The sequence below is a fragment of the Nyctereutes procyonoides genome, unplaced genomic scaffold, assembly GCF_905146905.1.
Source record: "Nyctereutes procyonoides isolate TBG_1078 unplaced genomic scaffold, NYPRO_anot_genome, whole genome shotgun sequence".
NCBI classification, from domain to species: Eukaryota; Metazoa; Chordata; class Mammalia; order Carnivora; family Canidae; genus Nyctereutes; species Nyctereutes procyonoides.
Genome location: NW_026575125.1, coordinates 108,296,323 through 108,318,925, shown reverse-complemented (window position 1 = coordinate 108,318,925; position 22,603 = coordinate 108,296,323). Strand labels below are relative to the sequence as shown.

The window sequence follows — 22,603 nt, the reverse complement described above, 5'->3', positions numbered from 1 at the left end:
TATAGAATAACACCCAGTGCTCATCCCATCAAGTGCCCTCGTCAGTGCCCGTCACCCAGTTACCCCATCCTCCCACCCACCTCCCATTCCACTACCTCTTGATCATTTCCCAGAGTTAGGAGTCTCTCATGTTTTGTCACTCTCTCTAATTTTTCCCACTCAGCTCCCCTCCTTTCCCTTATAATCCCTTTCACTATTTCTTATATTCCCCAGATGAGTGAAACCATATGATGATTGTCCTTCTCCGACTGACTTATTTCACTCAGCATAATACCCTCCAGTTCCATCCACGTTGAAGCAAATGGTGGGTATTTGTCATTTCTAATGGCTGAGGAATATTCCATTGTATACATAAACCACATCTTCTTTATCCATTCATCTTTCGATGGGCACCGAGGCTCCTTCCACAGTTTGGCTATTGTGGACATGGCTGCTATAAGCATTGGGGTGCAGGTGTCCCAGTATTTCACTACATCTGTATCTTTGGGGTAAATACCCAGTAGTGCAATTGTTGGGTCGTAGGGTAGCTCTATTTTTAACTCTTTGAGGAACCTCCAAACTGTTTTCCAGAGTGGAGATAAGAGAATTAAATGGCCCTCTAACCCATGCTTCTCTCTACCAACATCATTAATACAGAGCCATATCCTTGTAGGTAGGTAGGGCTAGCTAGCTAGGCTAGGTGCATGGCTATTAAGAGCCAAGGGACAGGACTCTCAGTGGACAAGGTGCTCACTGGGACCTCAGAGGAATCTGGAAAAACTGAGTATAATGTTTAGTTAGCTTTTTGTGTCAACCTGGTCAGGCTGTATAGTACCTAGTTATCTCATCAAACACTACTCTAGGGGCTAGTGTGTGAGTGTTTTGTAGATATGAATAACATCTATAATCTGTTTATTTCTAGTAAAGGAGATTATCTTCAACAATATAAGTGGGACTCATCCAATCAATTGAAAGGCCTTAAGAATAAAACTGGGGTTTCTCTGAAGAAAAAATTGTACGTGTGTGTGTGTGTGTGTGTGTGTGTGTGTGTATCCACACACATATATATCTCCTATTGGTTCTGTTTCTCTGGTAGAATCCTAACTTACACATTGATTAAAGCATCAGTGCCATGGGGAGACCGGCAGGCCAAAACTAAGTCAAAAGGGAACAAACAGCAGGACCAGTCCAGGTCTAAAGGCAAACCAGTGTGGAAGGGATGAGTCAGAGATGTAAGTCTGATTATCCATGGCAGAGACAGAGTGAGGGCCAAAGCCACACATGGGTCATTCAGAGCCAGAGAATGATGGGAAGGAGACAGGAATGGGGTGTTGGAGGAATAAAGCAAAAGCCTGCAACAGTAAACTCCCTGGGAGGGTCAGCTTACTGGTCATCCTCACAATATTCATAGAGGGTAGTTGACCTTTGCTGCTCTCACACAAGGTAAGCAGGATCCCGTGCTTAATATCAGTGGGTTTTAGAAGGGTCCAAAGACCTACTTGCTCACTTTCTTCTATGTGGCTGTGGAAGAGGGGCAGCCTGAAAGTGCCTTGTGCATAATGAGAACTTCTGGATGGAACCAGGGCAAGGGCTAACAATCTTCTTGTATGCCATCCACTTTTCATTTCCATTTTCACATTTGGAGATTATCCAATTTGTCTCCATAAACAAACTAGGAGATGGGCACTTGGGTTTAGGTCTCTAAATAATACCCAGAGGTTAGACATGTACAGAGTTGTTGATTTACTGTGGGTGTACAGATTACCATATATAATAGCAACAGCTGACATATGCTCAGTGTCAGAAACTGCTCTATGAACTTTACACTGATTATCTTATTTAACCATCACAATAACCTTATGCAAGAGGTACTATTTTTACTTCCAGGTTACAGAAAAAAAAAAACTGAGACTCAGAGAACAAGTAGCTTGTTGAATCAGGTCAACTAATAAGTGAGGCACCAGGATTGGAATCCAGACATTTTGATCATAGAATCCTTCCTCTTGACATTCTTTTACATTCCTTCCTCTATCTGATTCTTGTGATGTGTGTCATCCTAAATAATCACTGATAACTGCCTACTGTCACTGAAGTATAATCCCTCTGAGAGCAGGGAACTAGTTTCATTACCCTATAGCCACAGGCCCTACACAAACCTCTAGGCATGCCCCTTCATTCTTGCCCTCATTCTATTGGCTGGCTTGTTTCTGTGAGGTAATACCATTATGATGATGTGAGGTGACCTCATATTAGCAGCTCAGTACTTCAGAATCCTGAAGGGAGCAGAGCACTTCAGTTCAAAGGACGGAGAAAAGGCAGATAACTGGACTGCAGTCCAACTTGTTCTGAAAAAAGTATTGAAATACATAATGGACAAAGTTCCAAAGCTGTTTTATTTGTTTATTTCTATGTTTTTAGTGGAGAGACAACTTCATCTACACTTGGCTTATTCTGGTAAGTGAAAATTAACTGGACAATAAGCTTAAAAAGTAATACTGGGGCAGCCCGGGTGGCTCAGTGGTTTAGCGCTGCCTTCAGCCCAGGATGTGATCTTGGGGACCTGGAATCAAGTCCCATGTTGGGCTCCCTGGAGTCTGCTTCTCCCTCTGCCTGTGTCTCTGCCTCTGTGTGTGTGTGTGTGTGTGTCTCATGAATAAATAAATAAAATCTTTAAAAAAAAGAAATTTAAAATAAAATAAAAATAAAAAGTAATAATAGCCACTGGGGAAGTTAAAATTGGATCCCAGGGTAATTACATTTTCCTGTTAAAAGTGTTCAAGACAGTTAATAATCACAAATATTTTGCAGCACCCATAAAAATCAATGAATGGCCTGATGAACCAAATGAAAACAACGAAGCATATGAAGATGATGGATATCCATCAAAATACTCAGGTAAATCAATGCGATATTCACATCCAGTAAGACTATAGTTATTTCAAAAGAAAATAAGGAAAAAAAAAAGAAAATAAGGGCTAAGGCTTCTTTTTGTACACTATGTGATTCTTTGTCTGTGTATTGGCTATCAGCATTGGCCATAAATTACAATAATTAGATGAGCACTTGCTCAGAAGTTAAATATCATAATCTTCTGTACTTTAAGGGGAACATTCTCTTTAGGGATTACTGCTTTCTTTCTTCTTTTGTTTTTGGTTGGCACACACACACAATCCTCATTCCTAACCTGCCCATATGAACATGAGTGTAACTGTAAACTGATGCACATGTTTTGGTGGTAGAGGCTATTAGTCCAGACACAGATGATTTGCAAGTGTACAGCTTTCTTTAAAGTTATTTGTCTTTTGCTTTGCTTTTTTTTGTTCGAATGCCAGTGAGAATTCTGGTTATCTCAAAAGACAGGAATCAAAACCCAACAGTCTATACAGTCAGAAGGTGAATATTTATTGGAGATGTGCAGTATGCAAAAATGATTCAATTTCTTGAAAGTAAATAATAGCGACATAATAACATTTAACTAGTGCTAGTCTTGGCCCCTCCCTGACACTGACTTTCTTGCCTTCTGGTGAAGAGGCTTCCTAACCTACAACTACATTTCTGGGTCCTTGTACAATTCCAAGTTATTTCCTAAGCTCCCTAAACTTATCTCTCCAATCTGTCACCTCCCTCAGATCTCCTTTCACAGCCTTCAAACTGGGAGCCCTACTTCTTGCCCTTCACTACTCTTGGCCTATCAGGGGAAGTTGAGGACCTAGGAGGGCAAGTGAGAACCCACAGCCATTGCCAGGGACACTGCTGCATGACTGCGAAGGGGACGAATGTGGCCACCACTAGCCTACATAGCACTTTTGTACAAATCAGAGAAGGGTACCCCCTCAGGATAAATGGGTTTAGGAAAAGGTGCCCCTCTGGGTTAACAAATAAGTCACACACTCTTGTTAGACATATTAGAAATGAGAACCTTCTCCAGGCTTATACAGCCCTGTGGGCCCCTGGCATAGCAAACAGAACACAGGCCGATTTTCAAGCCTTATTACCCACTCCCACCTACTAGGTACCCTAGTGCAGCACACAAATTACACAGCCACACACAGCAGTCCTATGAGCAGCTCCTCAAAAGTCCAGCTAAAATGTGCTGTCTCCCGTTCTTTTCCTCTCCTTGTCTCTTGAATCCATTCTAACCGGGCTGGCACTGCCCCCCTCACTCCACCAAGACATCCCCCTCCCAGAACTCCAGTTACCTCCACATTGTCATTTCACAGTCAATTCTCAGGCTGAAATCTTACCCAAACCACTTAACATTTTAGTACGAAAATTGTCAAATGTACAGAAATATGGAAAGAACTGTACGTTGAACACAACCATTGTCTAGATACTAAAATTAAACATTTTACTATAGTCATTTCTCACAGCCCATGCCATTTTTACCATGCCACTCTCCCTTTCTACTGGTGGTATGAGCCTCAGGACATTTTCCAGCTCGAGGAGGCCAAGCCACCTCATCCTGGACCAGGGAAGGAAGGTAAAGAGTGGGGCTCAAGATGGTCAACTCAAATTCTCAGACTTAAGGAAGGAAAGAGTAATATAGCTACATCGCCTGTTGCATTTCTGTTCAATTTATACCAACAATAATTCCTGTATTTTTTTTTATTTCAGGTGCAATGAAAAATGAAACTGTGATCAAAGAGATAAAAACCCAGAGAGATCATGATATAGCATATGCTATACCAAAAAGATACATCAAATGGAATCTAGGGAATATGGATTTATAAAGTTCAATCCAAAAGTGCCCTGTAATCCATTCTCATATATCACTACACTATGTGAAACAATAAATGCATTATTTAATCAGAAAAGTATGGCTTCTATTTTTTTTTAACCAAATATGTTGCAAGTGTCATTCCGAGTCAGAAATTCAGATGCTCAACAATGCAGGAGACAGGTGCTTGCTTTGACTAGGGACAGGAGGCAGATGCAATAAGGGATACAATAAGGGAGATGCAACAAATTTGTATTTGTTTACACACATTGCAATGTAGTCTCCATTCTTTGTTATTTGTTTAAAATGGCATTTCTGGGGGCACCTGGGTGGCTCAGTCAGTTAAGCGTCTGCTTTCAGCTCAGGTCATCATCTCAGGGTCCCGAGATCAAGCCTCACATTGGGCTCCCTGCTCAGTGGGGAGTCTGCTTCTCCCTCTCTCTCTGCCCCTCCCCTTGCTCATGTTCTCTCTCTCAAATAAATAAAATCTTAAATAAATTAAAATAAATTAATCAAAAAATACATATCACATAATAAAGAATTTAAAGTAGTATAAACTTACCTGTTCCACTAAAATTAAGGAGAAAAAAACAGCATATTGCCATGTAAGTGTTATTTTTTCATGTAGCCATTTTAGGACTACTTTGAAGTAAGCAAATAAAGACAAAATAAAATGGAAAACAAACCCAAAGAAACCTTGCTGTTGACAAAAAGTAACTGGCATGTTTGCTTCTGAGCCATCTAGTCTGGTTGTCTAGTTATTTGCATTATCTTAACCTACACTGATTCAATTTATTCAAATGTGCAATTCTTCTGTATTTCATTAGTGTGCACAAATATCAAAATATAAAATTTTCAAAAGTAATTCCCTAACATTTAAATTGAAAGAACATAGCCCTGATCATTCAGTGCTCAAATAAGGAGCTGAGCTAAAGTAATCTTTCAAAGTTCCCATACTTGGCTTACACATTTTCCTGAGTATCTTTAATACAAGCCAAATTCTTCCCACCAACCAGCATGCTTCTGGAATGCCTGCCCTCCTCCCACTCCTAGCTCTTGGAATACAAATAAGTTAAGTCAAAAATTACTTCTTATTACATAACCAAACAGAATTAAAAACATCAGTATGTTAGGAAAAAATAAAAATTGTCATTATCCACTCAAACAGTGAATAATGAGAAACAGCTGTTAGATGATCCACATTCTGGAATTACCAGAGCTATTCCCCTATTAGCACATAAATTTGAGAACTCACTATAATAGTTTAAAGATCCATTCCTACCCTCCTTCCCCACCAACCCATACCCACAAGAGACTCAGAGACTCATATAGATGGTTGTACACCTTTCCAGTAAAATGGCCACATGATTAAGATGATGATTTCCAGTTAAAATTCATTCCTAAATTTATACATATTAATGTATCTAGTTGTCATGAAGAGTTTGTGGAAACACTTCCAGCTAACTGGCTCAATCAAAATGTTAAAACATCATTATTAGTGGTGGAAGAAGAAATTTAGGAAGACAAAGATCTTTAAAAAAAAAAAAGTAAATCTACCAGTTTAATCTATCAGATTCAAGTTTACAGGAAAGCTAAGCTAGCAATGATAATCTGATTTTTTAAAAAGATTTTATTTATTTATTCATAAGAGACACAGAGAGAGAGAGAGGAGCAGAGACACAGGCAGAGGGAGAAGCAGGCTCCATGCAGGGAGCCCGACGTGGGACTCGATCCCAGGACTCCAGAATCAGGCCCTGGGCTGAAGGTGGTGCTAAACCGCCAAGCCACCTGGGCTGCCCTGATTTTCAACAACAATGCTAAATGGGATTTATTGCAGTTAAAGGTAATAAAGATTAATATTAAAATATCCACAGCTACAGAAATAGAGCTGTTTTCATCAAATTATACTGAAGGACAAATAGCTTATTTGGTTGCTTCATTTTGCAGGGAAATCCTAAGCATCTAAAACAGGAGTCTGAACAAACTATTTTCCTAGACAAAATATTTCCCATAAATACACATATGGAAGTTGTGTTATTCCTGTACATAGGAATACACACAGATGGTACCTCTTCCAGCCATGCCAACTGCTTTGATCTGATGATGAAATGTGACCCGAGCCCACTTAAGTGCATCCTTGTGCAAAGAACATCAGAGTATGTTAGGGAAAACATTCACCCCAGTGAAAGACCCCTATTCTAGAGGCATATCTATAATAAAAGAATTCTGCATTATAATAGCAATAGGAATGCAACATATATGATTATATAAACCTGACTTTGTAAAAGTTCTAAGATTTCCAGTTACCTGTTTAAGAAAATCTAAAGTGAAAACATTTAGGTAGTGAAGTCATGCACAGGTTACCTCTGATAATTCAAGGCATACATAGAAGGGCATTCAAAAGGCGTAAAGGACCCAAGAGACAAAGAGATAATGGATATTTACTGCAATAGATGGCCCATGTCATATTCCATAGAAAAAATTTTTTAATGTTACTTCTAGCATATGTTAAAAACTTTTCTACATTCTTGGGGTGCCTGGGTGGCACAATTGGTTAGGTATCTGACTCTTGGTTTCAGCTTAGGTCTGGTCTCAGGGTCATGGGATCGAGCCCTGTGTCGGGCTCCACACTCGGCGGAGACTCTGCTTGAGATTCTCTCTCTTCCTCTGCCTCTCCCCCTAAGCCCACTCACTCTAAAATAAAAATAATTCTTTAAAAAAAAAACTTCTCTGCATTATTTATAAATTTTGACTAAAGTGGGAAAACAATTTTAAAAATCAATTTTCAGCATCTGTTGACAATTAGGATATATTCCCTTGAAATTCCCCTGTTCACACCTTTATCTTTCCATATTTTTGACTTTTTGTTTCCACTTGTACTCTTCAACAATTAGCAATTCAGTAACAATTTGCCTAAATATTAATTATGAAATGCAAAGGAAGACTACTATTAATAATTTTCTTTTTTTTAAAGATTTTATTTATTTACTCATAGAGACACAGAGAGAGAATGAGAGGCCAAGACACAGGCAGAGGGAGAAGCAGGCTCCACCCAGAGCGCCCGACGTGGGACTCAATCCAGGGTCCCCAGGATCATGCCCTGGGCTGCAGGCGGCGCTAAACCGCTGCGCCACCGGGGCTGCCCAGGAAGACTAGTATTGAAGAGATTTAGTAAAATGGAAAAGCTGGGAAATCTCTTTAAAGGAATACTGAAGACACCTACAACCTGAAAATAAAAGGTTGGAGAACCATTTACCATTCAAATGGCCCTCAAAAGAAAGCAGGGGTAGCCATCCTTATATCAGATAAACTAAAGTTTATCTCGAAGACAGTACTAAGAGATGAAGAGGGACACTATTTCATACTTAAATGATCTATCCAACAAGAGGACTTAACAATCATTCAATACTTATGCCCCGAATGTGGGAGCTGCCAAGTATATCAATCAATTAATAAACAAAGTTAAGACATACTTAGATAATAATACACTTATACTTGGTGACTTGAATGTAGCGCTTTCTACAATCGACAGGTCTTCTAAGCACATCTCCAAAGAAACAAGAGTTTTAAATGATACACTGGACCAGATGGATTTCACAGATACTTAAAGAATTTTACATCCAAACACAACTGAATACACATTCCTCTCAAGTACACATGGAACTTGCTCCAGAATAGACCACATACTGGGTCACAAATCAGCTCTTAACCGATACCAAAAGATTGGGATCGTGCCCTGCATATTTTCAGACCATAATGCTTTGAAATTAGAACTAAATCACAAGAAGAAGTTTGGAAGGATTTCAAACACGTGGAAGTTAAGGACCATCCTGCTAAAAGATGAAAGGGTCAACCAGGAAATTAGAGAAGAATTAAAAAGATTCATGGAAACTAATGAGAATGAAGATACAACAGTTCTAAATATTTGGGATGCAGCAAAAGCAGTCCTGAGGGGGAAATACATCGCAATACAAGCATCCATCCAAAAACTGGAAAGAACTCAAATACAAAAGTTAGCCTTGCGCCTAAAGGAGCTGGAGAAAAAACAGCAAATAGATCCTACGCCCAGCAGAAGAAGAGAGTTAATAAAGATTCGAGCAGAACTCAATGAAATCAAGACCAGAAGAACTGTGGAACAGGTTAACAAAACCAGGAGTTGGTTCTTTGAAAGAATTAATAAGATAGATAAACCATTAGCCAGCCTTATTAAAAAGAATAGAGAAAACTCAAATTAATAAAATCATGAATGAGAAAGGAGAGATCACCACCAACACCAAGGAAATACAAATGATTTTAAAAACATATTAAGAGCAGCTATACACCAATAAATTAGGCAACCTAGAAGAAATGGACTCATTCCTGGAAAGCCACAAACTACCAAAACTGGAACAGGAAGAAATAGAAAACCTGAACAGGCCGATAACCAGGGAGGAAATTGAAGCAGTCATCAAAAACCTCCCAAGACACAAAAGTCCAGGGCCAGATGGCTTCCCAGGGGAATTCTATCAAACGTTTAAAGAAGAAACCATACCTATTCTACTAAAGCTGTTCGGAAAGATAGAAAGAGATGGAGTACTTCCAAATTCATTCTATGAGGCCAGCATCACCTTAATTCCAAAACCAGACAAAGACCCCACCAAAAAGGAGAATTATAGACCAATATCCCTGATGAACACAGATGCAAAAATTCTCAACAAGATACTAGCTAGTAGGATCCAACAATACATTAAGAAGATTATTCACCATGACCAAGTGGGATTTATCCCCGGGATGCAAGGCTGGTTCAACACTCGTAAAACAATCAATGTGATTGATCATATCAGCAAGAGAAAAACCAAGAACCATATGATCCTCTCAATAGATGCAGAGAAAGCATTTGACAAAATACAGCATCCATTCCTGATCAAAACTCTTCAGAGTGTAGGGATAGGGGGAACATTCCTCAGCATCTTAAAAGCCATCTACAAACAGCCCACAGCAAATATCATTCTCAATGGGGAAACACTGGGAGCCTTCCCCATAAGATCAGGAACAGGACAGGGATGCCCACTCTCACCACTGCCATTCAACATAGTACTAGAAGTCCTAGCCTCAGCAATCAGGCCAAAAAAAAAAAAAAGAAAGAAAGAAAGAAAAGGCATTCAAATTGGCAAAGAAGAAGTCAAACTCTCCCTCTTCCCCGATGACATGATACTCTACATAGAAAACCCAAAAGACTCTACCCCAAGATTGCTAGAACTCATACAGCAGTTTGGCAGTGTGGCAGGATGCAAAATCAATACCCAGAAGTCAGTGGCATTTCTATACACTAACAATGAGACTGAAGAAAGAGAAATTAAGGAGTCAATCCCATTTACAATTGCACCCAAAAGCATAAGGTACCTAGGAATAAACCTAACCAAAAGGTAAAGGATCTATACCCTAAAAACTACAGAACACTTCTGAAAGGAATTGAGGAAGACTCAAAGAGATGGAAAAATATTAAATGCTCATGGATTGGAAGAATTAATATTGTGAAAATGTCAATGTTACCCAGGGCAATTTACACATTTAATGCAATCCCTATCAAAATACCATGGACTTTCTTCAGAGAGTTGGAACAAATCATCTTAAGATTTGTGTGGAATCAGAAAAGACCCTGAATAGCCAGGGAAATTTTAAAAAAGAAAACCATAGCTGGGGGCATCACAATGCCATATTCCAGGTTGTACTACAAAGCTGTGGTCATCAAGACAGTGTGGTACTGGCACAAAAACAGACACATAGATCAATGGAACAGAATAGAGAACCCAGAAATTGGCCCTCAACTCTATGTTCAACTAATATTCGACAAAGCAGATTTGCCTTTTCTATCCATTGGAAGAAAGACAGTCTCTTCAATAAATGGTGCTGGGAAAATTGGACATCCACATGCAGAAGAATGAAACTAGACCATTCTCTTACACCAGCCACAAAGATAAACTCAAAATGGATGAAAGATCTAAATGTGAGACAGGAGTCCATCAAAATCCTAGAGGAGAACACAGGCAACACCCTTTTTGAACTTGGCCACAGCAACTTCTTGCAAGATACATCTTTGAAGGCAAGAGAAACAAAAGCTAAAATGAACTATTGGGACTTCATCAAGATAAGAAGCTTCTGCACAGCAAAAGATACAGTCAACAAAACTCAAAGACAACCTACAGAATGGGAGAGGATATTTGCAAATGATGTATCAGGTAAAGGACTAGTTTCCAAGATCTATAAAGAACTTATTAAACTCAACAGCAAAGAAACAAATCATCCAATCCTGAAATGGGCAAAAGACATGAACAGAAATCTCACAGAGGAAGACATAGACATGGCCAACAAGCTCATGAGAGAATGCTCCACATCACTTGCCATCAGGGAAATACAAATCGAAACCACAATGAGATACCACCTCACACCAGTGAGAATGGGGAAAATTAACAAGGCAGGAAACCACAAATGTTGGAGAAGATGCGAAGAAAAGGGAACCCTCTTACACTGTTGGTGGGAATGTGAACTGGTGCAGCCACTCTGGAAAACTGTGTGGAGGTTCCTCAAAGAGTTAAAAATAGATCTGCCCTACGACCCAGCAATTCCACTGCTGGGGATTTACCCTAAAGATACAGATGCAGTGAAACGCCGGGACACCTGCACCCTGATGTTTCTAGCAGCAATGTCCACAATAGCCCAACTGTGGAAGGAGCCTCGGCATCCATCAAAAGATGAATGGATAAAGAAGATGTGGTCTATGTATACCATGGAATATTCCTCAGCCATTAGAAACGACAAATACCCACCATTTGCTTCGACGTGGATGGAACTGGAGGGTATTATGCTGAGTGAAGTAAGTCAATCGGAGAAGGACAAACAGTGTATGTTCTCACTCATTTGGGGAATATAAATAATAGTGAAGGGGAATATAAGGGAAGGGAGAAGAAATGTGTGGGAGATATCAGAAAGGGACACAGAACATAAAGACTTCTAACTCTGGGAAATGAACTAGGGGTGGTGGAAGGGGAGGAGGGCGGGGGGTGGGGGTGAATGGGTGACGGGCACGGAGGGGGACACTTGACGGGATGAGCACTGGGTGTTATTCTGTATGTTGGTAAATTGAACACCAATAAAAATTAATTTATAAAAAAAATAAAAATAAAAAAAAAATAAAAAAATAGTGAAAGGGAATAAAGGGGAAAGGAGAGAAAATGAGTGGGAAATATCAGAGAGGGAGACAGAACATGAAGACTCCTAACTCTGGGAAATGAACAAGGGGTGGTAGAAAGGGAGGTGAGCAGGGGGTGTGGGTGACTGGGTGACGGGCACTGAGGAGGGCACTTGATGGGATGAGCACTGGGTGTTATGCTATATGTTGGCAAATTGAACTCCAATAAATAAATAAATAAATAAATAAATAAATAAATAAATAAATAAATAAAAATAAAGGAATACCGAGAATTCATCTGGTAGTCATGAAATGTCTCCTTACTGTGCCGCTCAGAACTCCAGACTATGGGAAATACATTTCACTGATGGTTCTACCTGCTGTGCTCTGTAATCCATCACTGTATTTACACCGAAGCGACACTCTCCATGAGCTTCTCCTAGGCAATGACCGGACAGGAGACAGATGGTAAGGCAGGCCCATTCCTGACTGATGCAGAACACCTCTGACAGCCAGCTTTAGTTCAAATACCCCGCGCCCCCGCCCATTGGCCTTGACAAATGTCCTCAGAACTGTCCTTGGTCTAAGATTGTTTCCCTCATTCTTCCTTCTCAAGTTCCTTCGTAAGGATGAAACCTGCATTGTGATCTTTCAGCTCTCCCAGCCTCCTCTGGCAACCTTTACACTTTCCCGTATAGGCATTCTTCTTAATAATTCTCTGCTTGTTTAATCCTATCTGGGCATCTGCTTCCTGGGGAACTTGCATAAATTGTCCCAAATGTGATCTGCAAAAGCGGGCAAGAAGATTTGGATTTGGGGACTGGCTCACTCACTACCCAGTAGAGGAAGAGGACACCATCCCAGTTGGTAAACGGAACACAGAAGTCTCTGGCACATAGTGGTTTTGAGTAATTGCTGAAGATTCCCCAGTGCTGACCTAAGAAATGTCCAGGTGGAGGGAAATGCTGTTGCAGGTGTAATGGTTCAGGTATTTGAGAGATATGGGTGTAATGGTGCCTACACGGAGGAGGAGCACCTGGGTGACTCAGTCGGTTAAGCAGCCAGCTCTTGATTTCAGCTCAGGTCATGGTCTCAGGGTCCTGGGATGGAGCCCTGCATCAGACTCCATGTTCAGCAGGGAGTCTGCTAGAGAGTCTCTCTCCCCCTCTCCCTCTGCCCTGCCCCCTGGGCTTGTGCTCTCTCTCTCTCTCTCAAATAAATACATCTTTAAAAAGAAAAAAGAGGAGTTGACCAGTTACTGAGAAGTTATATTGATGCTCTTTAGAGGGATAATGAGTCTGTGGGCCTCTAACAAGCAGTTAATGGCTAAGTGTGAGAACAAAGTCTAAGTGGTAGCTCACAAAGAGGCTGTTATCTCCTGCAGTGAAGAGCAAACACAACTAAAACTGTTAAAGATGCAGGTTCAGAGATGCTTAGCCAAGATAAGATCAGTTATGTAAATGTTAGGGACCTGGTGGGGAAAACCCTGGGACATTGAACTAGAAAAACAGAACGTCTATCTGAATGGAAGTCCCTGAAGATGTCAGCTCTGCATCTTCACATGGGATTGCAGAGGTGGCCTAACCTTCCCTGGTAAGTGCAAGTGCTTCTGCTGTACTAGAAAATGCTGCAGAGGCTTCTTCCTTGCAAGATTACAGATGCTACATTAAGGATCTGCCTTCACCTCCTCTCCTGACTGCCTCCTGAGACCAATAGCTGGGGTTAAACTCTAGTATAACCCAGATGATGATGGGCCAGGCCTGACTAGTGAGGAACGTGACTATATGCTGAAATGATGTAAAACTTAGCCTGTGTGTATCTATATGATCCATGAGATGGATGGGAGCATTCCTGAGATGGGATTCTGAGGTTGTTTGTCCCAGAGGGATGGAATTAAGACTTAATAATCAAGAATTCATTGACTTGGGAGTACTCTCTTAAGACACAAGATCTAACATCCTAGTGAGGATCTCGTTGGGTGCACATATGTTACTGGGGGTATTTTAGTAGCCTGGAGAACGTCATGGCCAATATTCAACAAGAAGGAAGCATTTGAGATGGTAGAAAAAGGAATAAAGGGGTGGCGGGAGGGAGCAGGAATGTGGGAATGGTACAGTGAAGAGCTCAGCAAATCCTCTCCCCAAAGGAAAGGATAAAACTGGACAAGGTGTCAAAAACAGTCATTTTAGGACTCTGTAAGTTGACCAAAGGCATACAACGGACTGAAAAGCATTTATATAAAAGAACAGACTGAACTTTTGGGTCTTGGATGTTGAGCTCCTATCCTCAACCAACTCTGGTAGAATTACTGCCCTGTGGCCAGAGGGTCCTAACTTGAGAAAAAGCCCAGAGCCTGGGGTCGCTGACAAAAATAACACCTTAGTGGTAAACAATTGGAGAAGGCCCTTATCACAGTTGCTTGAGACTGCAATCCTGCATGGGACAAGCAACATGCCAGCCAGAAATTTAAAGAGAAACAAAGACAAAATAGCCGTAATGAGCCTTGATAAGCTATCAGATATCTCTGGTGTCCTGGAAGGCTTCACACATGTATGAGGCTGCTTGCCCTAAGAAGATATATATCCACAAGGCTCAAGAAACTCCAAGTTGATAAACACAGAAATTTACACCTAAATGCTTCATCATCAAAGTGTTAAAAGAAGTCAAAAAAAAAAGAAAGAAAGAAAAGAAAAAGATTCATCACACATAGGGAAACACTTTAAGATTAACAGTCAAATTCTTGTCAAAAGCAGTGGAGGCCAGAAAGCAATGGGAGCCACAGCAAACAACAGAAAGAAAGGGAAAAAATCATCAACTAATAATCTTATGTCTAGAAAACCATCTTTCAAAAATAAAGGAGAAATAAAGATATTCCAAGAAAAACAAACACTGAGAGAATTCATCATTAGCATCCCCACCCTACAACAAATATTTAAGGGAAATCCTTCAAATTGAAAGAAGTGACACCAGATGATAACTTGAATTCACATGAAAGAACAATGAGCTGGTAAAGGTAATGATGTAGCTAGTTATAAAGATGGTATAAATACACTTTTCGCTTTTCTTCTCCTACCTTAAGATACAATTGTATAAAATAATAATTATAAAATTGCATGGTTGGGCTTATAACATATAAAGATGTAATATATATGAAAAATACCACAAAGGAGTAGTAAGGGAATGGAACAACATTAAAGAAAATGTTTATATTTTACTATAATTAAGTTAGCATTAATTATTTTTTATTTTTTTAAGATTTTATTTATTTATTCATGAAAGACACAGAGAGAGTCAGAGACACAGGCAGAGGGAGAAACAGGCTCCATGCAGGGAGCCCGATGCGGGACTCAATCCCGCGACTCCAGGATGGCGCCCTGGGCCAAAGGCAGGCGCTAAACCACTGAGCCACCCAGGGATCCCCTAGTTAGCACTAATTAAAGTCAGTTGTGATACATTAAGGTTTTTGCTGTAATCCCCAGAGAAACCATGAAGAAAATAATTCAAAATATAGAGAAAAAAATCAATAAATGAATTAAAATGGTATACTAGAAAATATTTGACACAAAACAAATAGTAAAGGAGGAACAGAAAAACAAAAAAGATATGTGACATAGGGAAAACAATAGCAAAATGGCAGTGGTAAATCCAATCATGTTAATAATTACATTAATTGCAGAAGATTAAAAATAAATCAAAAGGCATATTTTCAGACTGAATTTTTAAAATACAGTCCAATTGAATTCTATCTATAAGACATGCACTTTACTATTTTTTTGGAGATTTTATTCATTTATTTGAGAGAGAGTGTGTGTTTGGGGGGTTGGAGAATCCCAAGCAGACTCCATGCTGAGCACAGAGCCTGATGCAGGGCTTGATCTCACGACCCTGAGATCATGACCTGAGCCAAAATCAAAAGTTAATCGCTCAGCCAACTGAGCCGCCCAGGCACCCCCAAGACATGCACTTTAGATTCAGACACAAAGAGACTGAAAGTAAAAGGATAGAAAAAGATACACCATGTATACAGTAAGAAAAAGAGAACTGGAGTGACTACTCTAGTATCACACAAAAGCAACTTTAAGACAAAAATGCCTAGAGATAAAGAAGAACATTTTATAATAATAAAATGTCAATTCATCAGGAAGCTATAACAAGTAAAAGAAATACACATACTTCACAACCCAAAATACATGACAGAATTGAATGGAAAAATAGACAATTCAATAATAATAGAGACTTCAATATCCTCCTTTCCTTTCAATAACTGATAGAAAATTAGCAAGGATAGAATAACACTATCAACAAATTCAACCTGGTATCTGTAACACCCCATCTAACAACAGCAGTTTGTTGAAATGAAAACAGAATTTTCAAGCACACACAGTACATTCCCCAGGACAGATCATATACTAGGTAGGCAAGCACGAAGCAAATCTCAATAAATTCTAAAAGACTGAAATTACACAAAGTATGTTCTCCAACCAAAATGAAATTAAATTAGAAACCAACAGAAGGAAATTTGGGAAATCAACAAATATTTGGAAATTAAATAATACACTTAAAAATAACCTACAGGTCAAATGTCAAATCATAAATTGTAAGAGAACATGGGATATATTTTTAATTGAGCAAGAACAAAAACATATCAAAATGTGTGGAATCTGACCAAAAAAAAAAGTAGAGCAAAATTTATAGCTTTATTTTTTTTAAAAATGTATAGCTTTAAACATCATATTAGAAAAGGAGAAATTTCAAACCATGAAACTAAACTTCCACCTTGACAAATTAAAAGAGAAGAGCAAGGCAGACAACCTGAATAGACATTTCTCCAGAGAAAACATATGAATGGCCAAGAGACACATGAAAAGATGCTCAACATCACTCATCATCAGGGAAATGCAAAAAAAAAAAAAACATAATGAAATATTGCCTCACATCTGTCAGAATGGCCAAAAGAAAAAACGCAAAAAACAAATGTTGGTGAGGATATGGAGAAAGGGGAACCCTCTTGCACTGTTGGTGGGAATGTAAACTGGTACAGCCACTGTGGAAAAGTGTGGAGATTCCTCAAAAAAATTAAAAATGTAACTACCATATGATCCAGTAATTCCACTAATGGGTATTTACCAAAAGAAAACAAAAACAGTAATTCAAAAAGACATATGCACCCCCGCTATGTTTACTGCAGCATTATTTACAATAACCAACATATGAAAGAAACCTAAGTGTCTATCCATAGATGAATGGATAAAGATGTGGTACATGTACAATGGAATATTACTCAGCCATAAAAAAGTATGAGATCTTGCCATTTGCAACAACATGGATGGAGCAAGAGGGTATAATGCTAAGTGAAATAAGTCATTCAGAGAAAGGCAAATATCGTATGATTTCCCTCATACATGGAGTTAAGAAACAAAACAAATGAACAAAGAAAAAAAGAGACAAGAAAACACTCTTAAATACAAAGACCAAACTGGTAGTTGCTAGAAGGGACATGAGAGGGCATGGATGAAATAAATAGGTGAAGGGGATCAGAGGTACATATATCATGACCAGCACCGAGTAAGGTATAGAAATGATGATTCATTATGTTGTACACCTGAAACTAATATAACACTGTATGTTGATTATACTTCAACTTAAAAAAGAGAGAGAACAGGGATCCCTGGGTGGCGCAGCGGTTTGGCGCCTGCCTTTGGCCCAGGGCGTGGTCCTGGAGACCCGGGATCGAATCCCACGTCGGGCTCCTGGTGCATGGAGCCTGCTTCTCCCTCTGCCTGTGTCTCTGCCTCTCTCTCTCTCACTGTGTGCCTATCATAAAAAAAAAAGAGAGAGAGAGAGAGAACAAACTAAACCCAAAGGATGCAGAAAGAAGGAAATAATAAGGAGGAAAGTGGAGATCAGTTAAATAGGAAACAGAAAAAAAGACAGAGAAAATTAATGTAACCAAAACTGGTTCTTTGAAATGATGAACAATAATTGGCCACCATAAGCAAGACTAAACAAGGAAAAAAGAAGATATGGATTACCAAAATCAGGAATGAAAGAGAGGACATCACCTCTACTCTTACAAACATTAAAAGGGTTACAAGAAAATACAATGAGAAACTATATGCAGAGAGATTAAAAAATTTGGATAAAATGTAAAAATTCCTAGAAAGATGCAAAATACTGAAATTGACTAAAGAATGAATAGGAGGTTTGAATCAACCTATAATTAGAAAAGAGATTGGATTAGTAATCCCAAAACTTCCCATACAAAAAAGTCCAGTCCCACGTGGCTTCACCTGTGAATTTCACCAAACATTTAGAAAGAATTAACAGCAATTCTGCACAAACTTAGAAAAAAAAAACAGAAGAGTAGGAAACACTTCCTCACTTGTTCTATAAGGCCAAAATTATTCTGATACTGAAACCAAAGATATCATAAGAAAATACTACAGATCAATATCCTTTATAGAGATGCGAAAGTCCTCAACAAATTCTTTTTTTTTAGAAATCTTTTTTTAAAAATTGTTTTAAAGATTTTATTTATTTATTCATTCATGAGAGACACACACAGAGAGAGAGAGAGGCAGAGACACAGCAGAGGGAGAAGCAGGCTCCATGCAGGGACCCCAATGTGGGACTCGATCCCAGGTCTCCAGGATCATGCCCTGGGCCAAAGGCAAGTGCCAAACCGCTGAGCCACCCGGGCTGCCCAACAAATTCTTGTAAACTGAATCTAGAAGCATACAAAAAAGACTATATGCCATGGCCATGGGATTTATTCCAGATATGAAAGTTGGTTCAAAATAGAAAAATAAAGAAAATAAAGAAAAAAGAAAATAAAGAAAAAAAACCACATCATGTCAACAGACATAAGAAAAACATTTAACAAAATCCAAAATTCCTTCATGACCAAAAAAAAAAGCCTCTCATGATAAAAACACCTGTACAAGTGTAAGACTTGTATGTTAAAAACTACAAAATAATGCTAAGAGAAATTATAGAAGGCCTAAAGAAATGATATAACATTCAATCTTCATGGATCGGAAGATGCAGTATCATTAAATGGAAATTCTCCCCAAATTGACCTATGGATTCAATGCAATCTCTATGAAAATGTCACTAGGCCTTTTTTAAATACAGAAAACTGACAAGCTGACCCTAAAACATATATGAAAATGCAACAGGCCTGTAATGAGCAAAGTAGTCTTGAAAAAGAACAAAATTGGAGGATTTATAATCCCAATTTAAAATTTTACTAGGAGGCTATACTAATTAAGTAGAAAAATAACTTGACCAGTTGACATTAGCTATCCACTGCCACTGGCCAGCCCAGAACTGTCAGGATGGGCAAAGGAATGGAATGACCACAGTGCAAAGACATAGTCTGTATATGGGCCAGGTGGCATCAACTCCCACTTACCAAGGCCAAACTAGCTATCACTGCCTCTCAATGTCCAAACTGTCAGCAACGGGGACCCGCTCTGTGCTGCTACGGTACTATTCCTCAAAGAGAGTAACTAACCACTTCGTTTTAAATTGACTATAACCTGACCCTCTCATCCTGGATGGGCTGACAGTTCACATTCACAGGGATAGATACTCATTCCAGCAATGAATTTTCTATTATTGCTAGCAGGGCCTCAGCCAGCACCACTATCCTGGGGCTTACGGAATGCACAGGCATGGACCAGAAGACTCAATTCAGAATGAAGGAAGTGCGGGAGTGGACTCATAACCATGGGACCTACCATTATATAACACACCATACTATTCAAAAGCAGCCAGCCCCAGAGAAAGATACGGATGAGAGAGTGCTGGAATGGCTTTCTAAAGACACAGCTGAAATACTAGCTTGGAGACAATGGTCTGAAAAGATGGGGTCCCACCCTGAGAAATGCAGTGTATATATTAATTAAAGACCTCAATATGGTGCTGTATCCTCACTAGGAAGAATAAATGGATTATGAACTAAGGAGTAGAAGCAGGTCTGGCCCCACTTACTATGACTCTCAGTGACCACCTGCAGAATTTATACTTTCTATTCCCTCAACCCTGAACTCTGCAGGGTTGGAGGTCCTGTTTCCCAAAGGGTACGCACTCCAGTGAACACAGCAAAGGTCCTGTTGAACTACAAGTCAGAGCTGATGCCAGGGCACTGTGGATTCCTCATGCCAAAGGACCAGCAAGACAAGAAGAGTCATGAACCTGGCAGAGAAAATTGATCCTCATCGGCATAAGAAGGCAGGACTGCTTTTACACAAGGGGGCCAGGAGGAATTATGTGTGAAACTCATGTGATCCACTTGGTTACCCTTGCCCCATTGTAACTGTGAATGGACACGAGCAGATTTTCAAGAGCACTTTCTCAGAGCACTCATGAGTGAAGGTATGGGTCATACCACCAGGTAAGCCACCAAGATCTGCCGAGGAGGTCACTGAGGGTGAGATGCATTTTGAATGGATAATGGAGGAGGGAGATGAGTAGAGAGTTGTGGCCCCAAGATCGACTGCAATGGATAGGGCTGTAGGTCATCCCACTAACCTCCCTCTTCTGAGTTCTCAGAAAAAAGTACATGGGAACCATGGAACAAGTGCTCCCTGAACCTGTGTGGAGAAAGATATCTGGGCAGAGCAATAAAATGCACATTCAAATCTCCAGCTGCTATGCTCTGAAGCCAATGCCACATTTAGGCTAAGACTATACTTCCAAGACTGAAAGTAGCAGGCATGCTAACACAGACTCTTTCCTGGAAGACGTAGGCCTCTTTAGGAAAACCCTGTGAATGACCTAAAAAATATCTTAGGTCGCTGATACTCAAACTGTTGTGTAGACCCGCTGCACTGAATCAGAACGACTAAGTCATTTAGGACTTAACAATTGGGCCAGCATTAAGGACACCCAGAAGCCAGCCCTAATCCTCCCTCCCAACCTCAGAAAACACTACCACCACCACCCCAACACATATACACATAAATTATTTTAAGTTCCTCATAGATGACATCAAAATTATATAAAGATATCACTCTGGAATTGAAAATTGTGTTGACTTTTAGTTCCTTTTTTCCGTAATTGTAGGAAATCGGCAAATGGAACATGATACAATAAAAGAAGTAATAGGCAAGAAGTCAGAAAAATTGATCCCAGCTCTGTTGCTAAAGCAGATGTGTGAGCTTGGGAAGAGTCCATTTGTTCTCTGGGCCTCACTTCCCTCATGTGTAAAACAAGAAAATTGGATTAGATTATCTCTAAACCTCCCTTTTAGCTCTAAATATGATTCCGTGGACAATCCATATGCCTTTGGTTCAACCAATGGAATTATAATATCACACATACCCCTAAATGACCACAAGGTGTCAGAATGTGCTCATCTAACATTTAAACAGTTCTCGATGAACTATTCTGGTGATTTTGCAACAGACTAGAAGACTAATTTCCATATATCTCACACATTTCAAGAACCTTCCTAAATGCCCTATCAAGGAGGTAACAAAAGTATTATCAGTAAAATTTGTCCTGGAGATAAGAGGGACCCACCCATAAAGCTACTGCTAATTTTGTTTCCCAAATCCAAATTTTACCCATCTTGTTCCCCAAATCCTAATTTTACCCATCACTCAAAAGCTAGCTCTACCTATTCACAATAGCAATAATAATCATCTCTAGAAATAAACCTAACATAAAATATGTAAGACCTACAGGAATGCAACAATAATATTTTATGAAGGATATAAAAGATGATGAGGATAGATGAAGACATCTACCATGGTCTGGAAAGGTCAGTTCTCCACAAATTAATTTTAATGCAATGCATTTTTTCCCATTAAACTTGAAGATTTTAGTCTAATTATTCACCCAGAAGAGATATTAGATAATGGGGGAGAATGGCCTGTATTTTGTTAACGTCTAGAAATAGTAAGAAAAAATAAAGAAATTACACATGCCTTATAAAACATCAAAACAATTTAAGCTAGTTATTGAAACAGTGAAATGGCACAGGCCCAGAGGACAGATCAATGGACCAGAACAGAGTCCAGGGGCCAATCCTGTATATATAGGAATTTAAGCATATGATAAAGGTTGATTTTAAAATAAGTGATAAAAGGATTCAGTCAACAGTAATCATAGAATCAACTTTACTGGGAAAAATAAAATTAACTGAAACCCTAACTGCATGCCATGGTGAACTATAAATGAAGTAAGGATCTTTCTCTAAAAATTCTAAAATAATAGGAAAGAACAAATACCTTCTCTGTTTGCCTCTTTTTCCTTTTCTGAAAGAAGAGATAATAATACCTACTTCACAGGGCCACTGTGAATGTTTAAAAGGCTGATTAATGGCATATTGATAAGTACTGAAAACATGTCAGCAGTATAATAGAACCTCAGTAAATATTTATTAATAATGAATTTTTTTATTAGACTGGGAAAACATAGGACTGGAGAACAACTCACTTGCTCCAAATCACTCAGTGTATCATGGACCCAGAGTGGGAAAAAGAGAGAAGAAGAGAGGGGGAGGCAAGCCATAAGTGACACCTAACTATAGAGAACAAACTAGGGGTTGGTGGAGGGAGGTGGGTGGGGGATGGGCTAGATGGGGGATGGGCATTAGGGAGGGCACTTGTTATGATGAGCAACGGGTGTTATATGTAAGGGATGAATCACTAAACTCTACTCCTGAAACCAATATTGTACTGTATGGTAACTACCTAGATTTTAAATACAAATTTGGAAGAAAAAAAATA

At 39.4% G+C, this 22,603-nt stretch overlaps 1 protein-coding gene across 1 annotated transcript in view; it reads left to right on the top strand.

The window, feature by feature from the left end:
• Positions 1-22,603, top strand: part of LOC129518111 (nucleoside diphosphate kinase, mitochondrial-like) — a 118,977-nt gene that overhangs the window by 57,132 nt on the left and 39,242 nt on the right.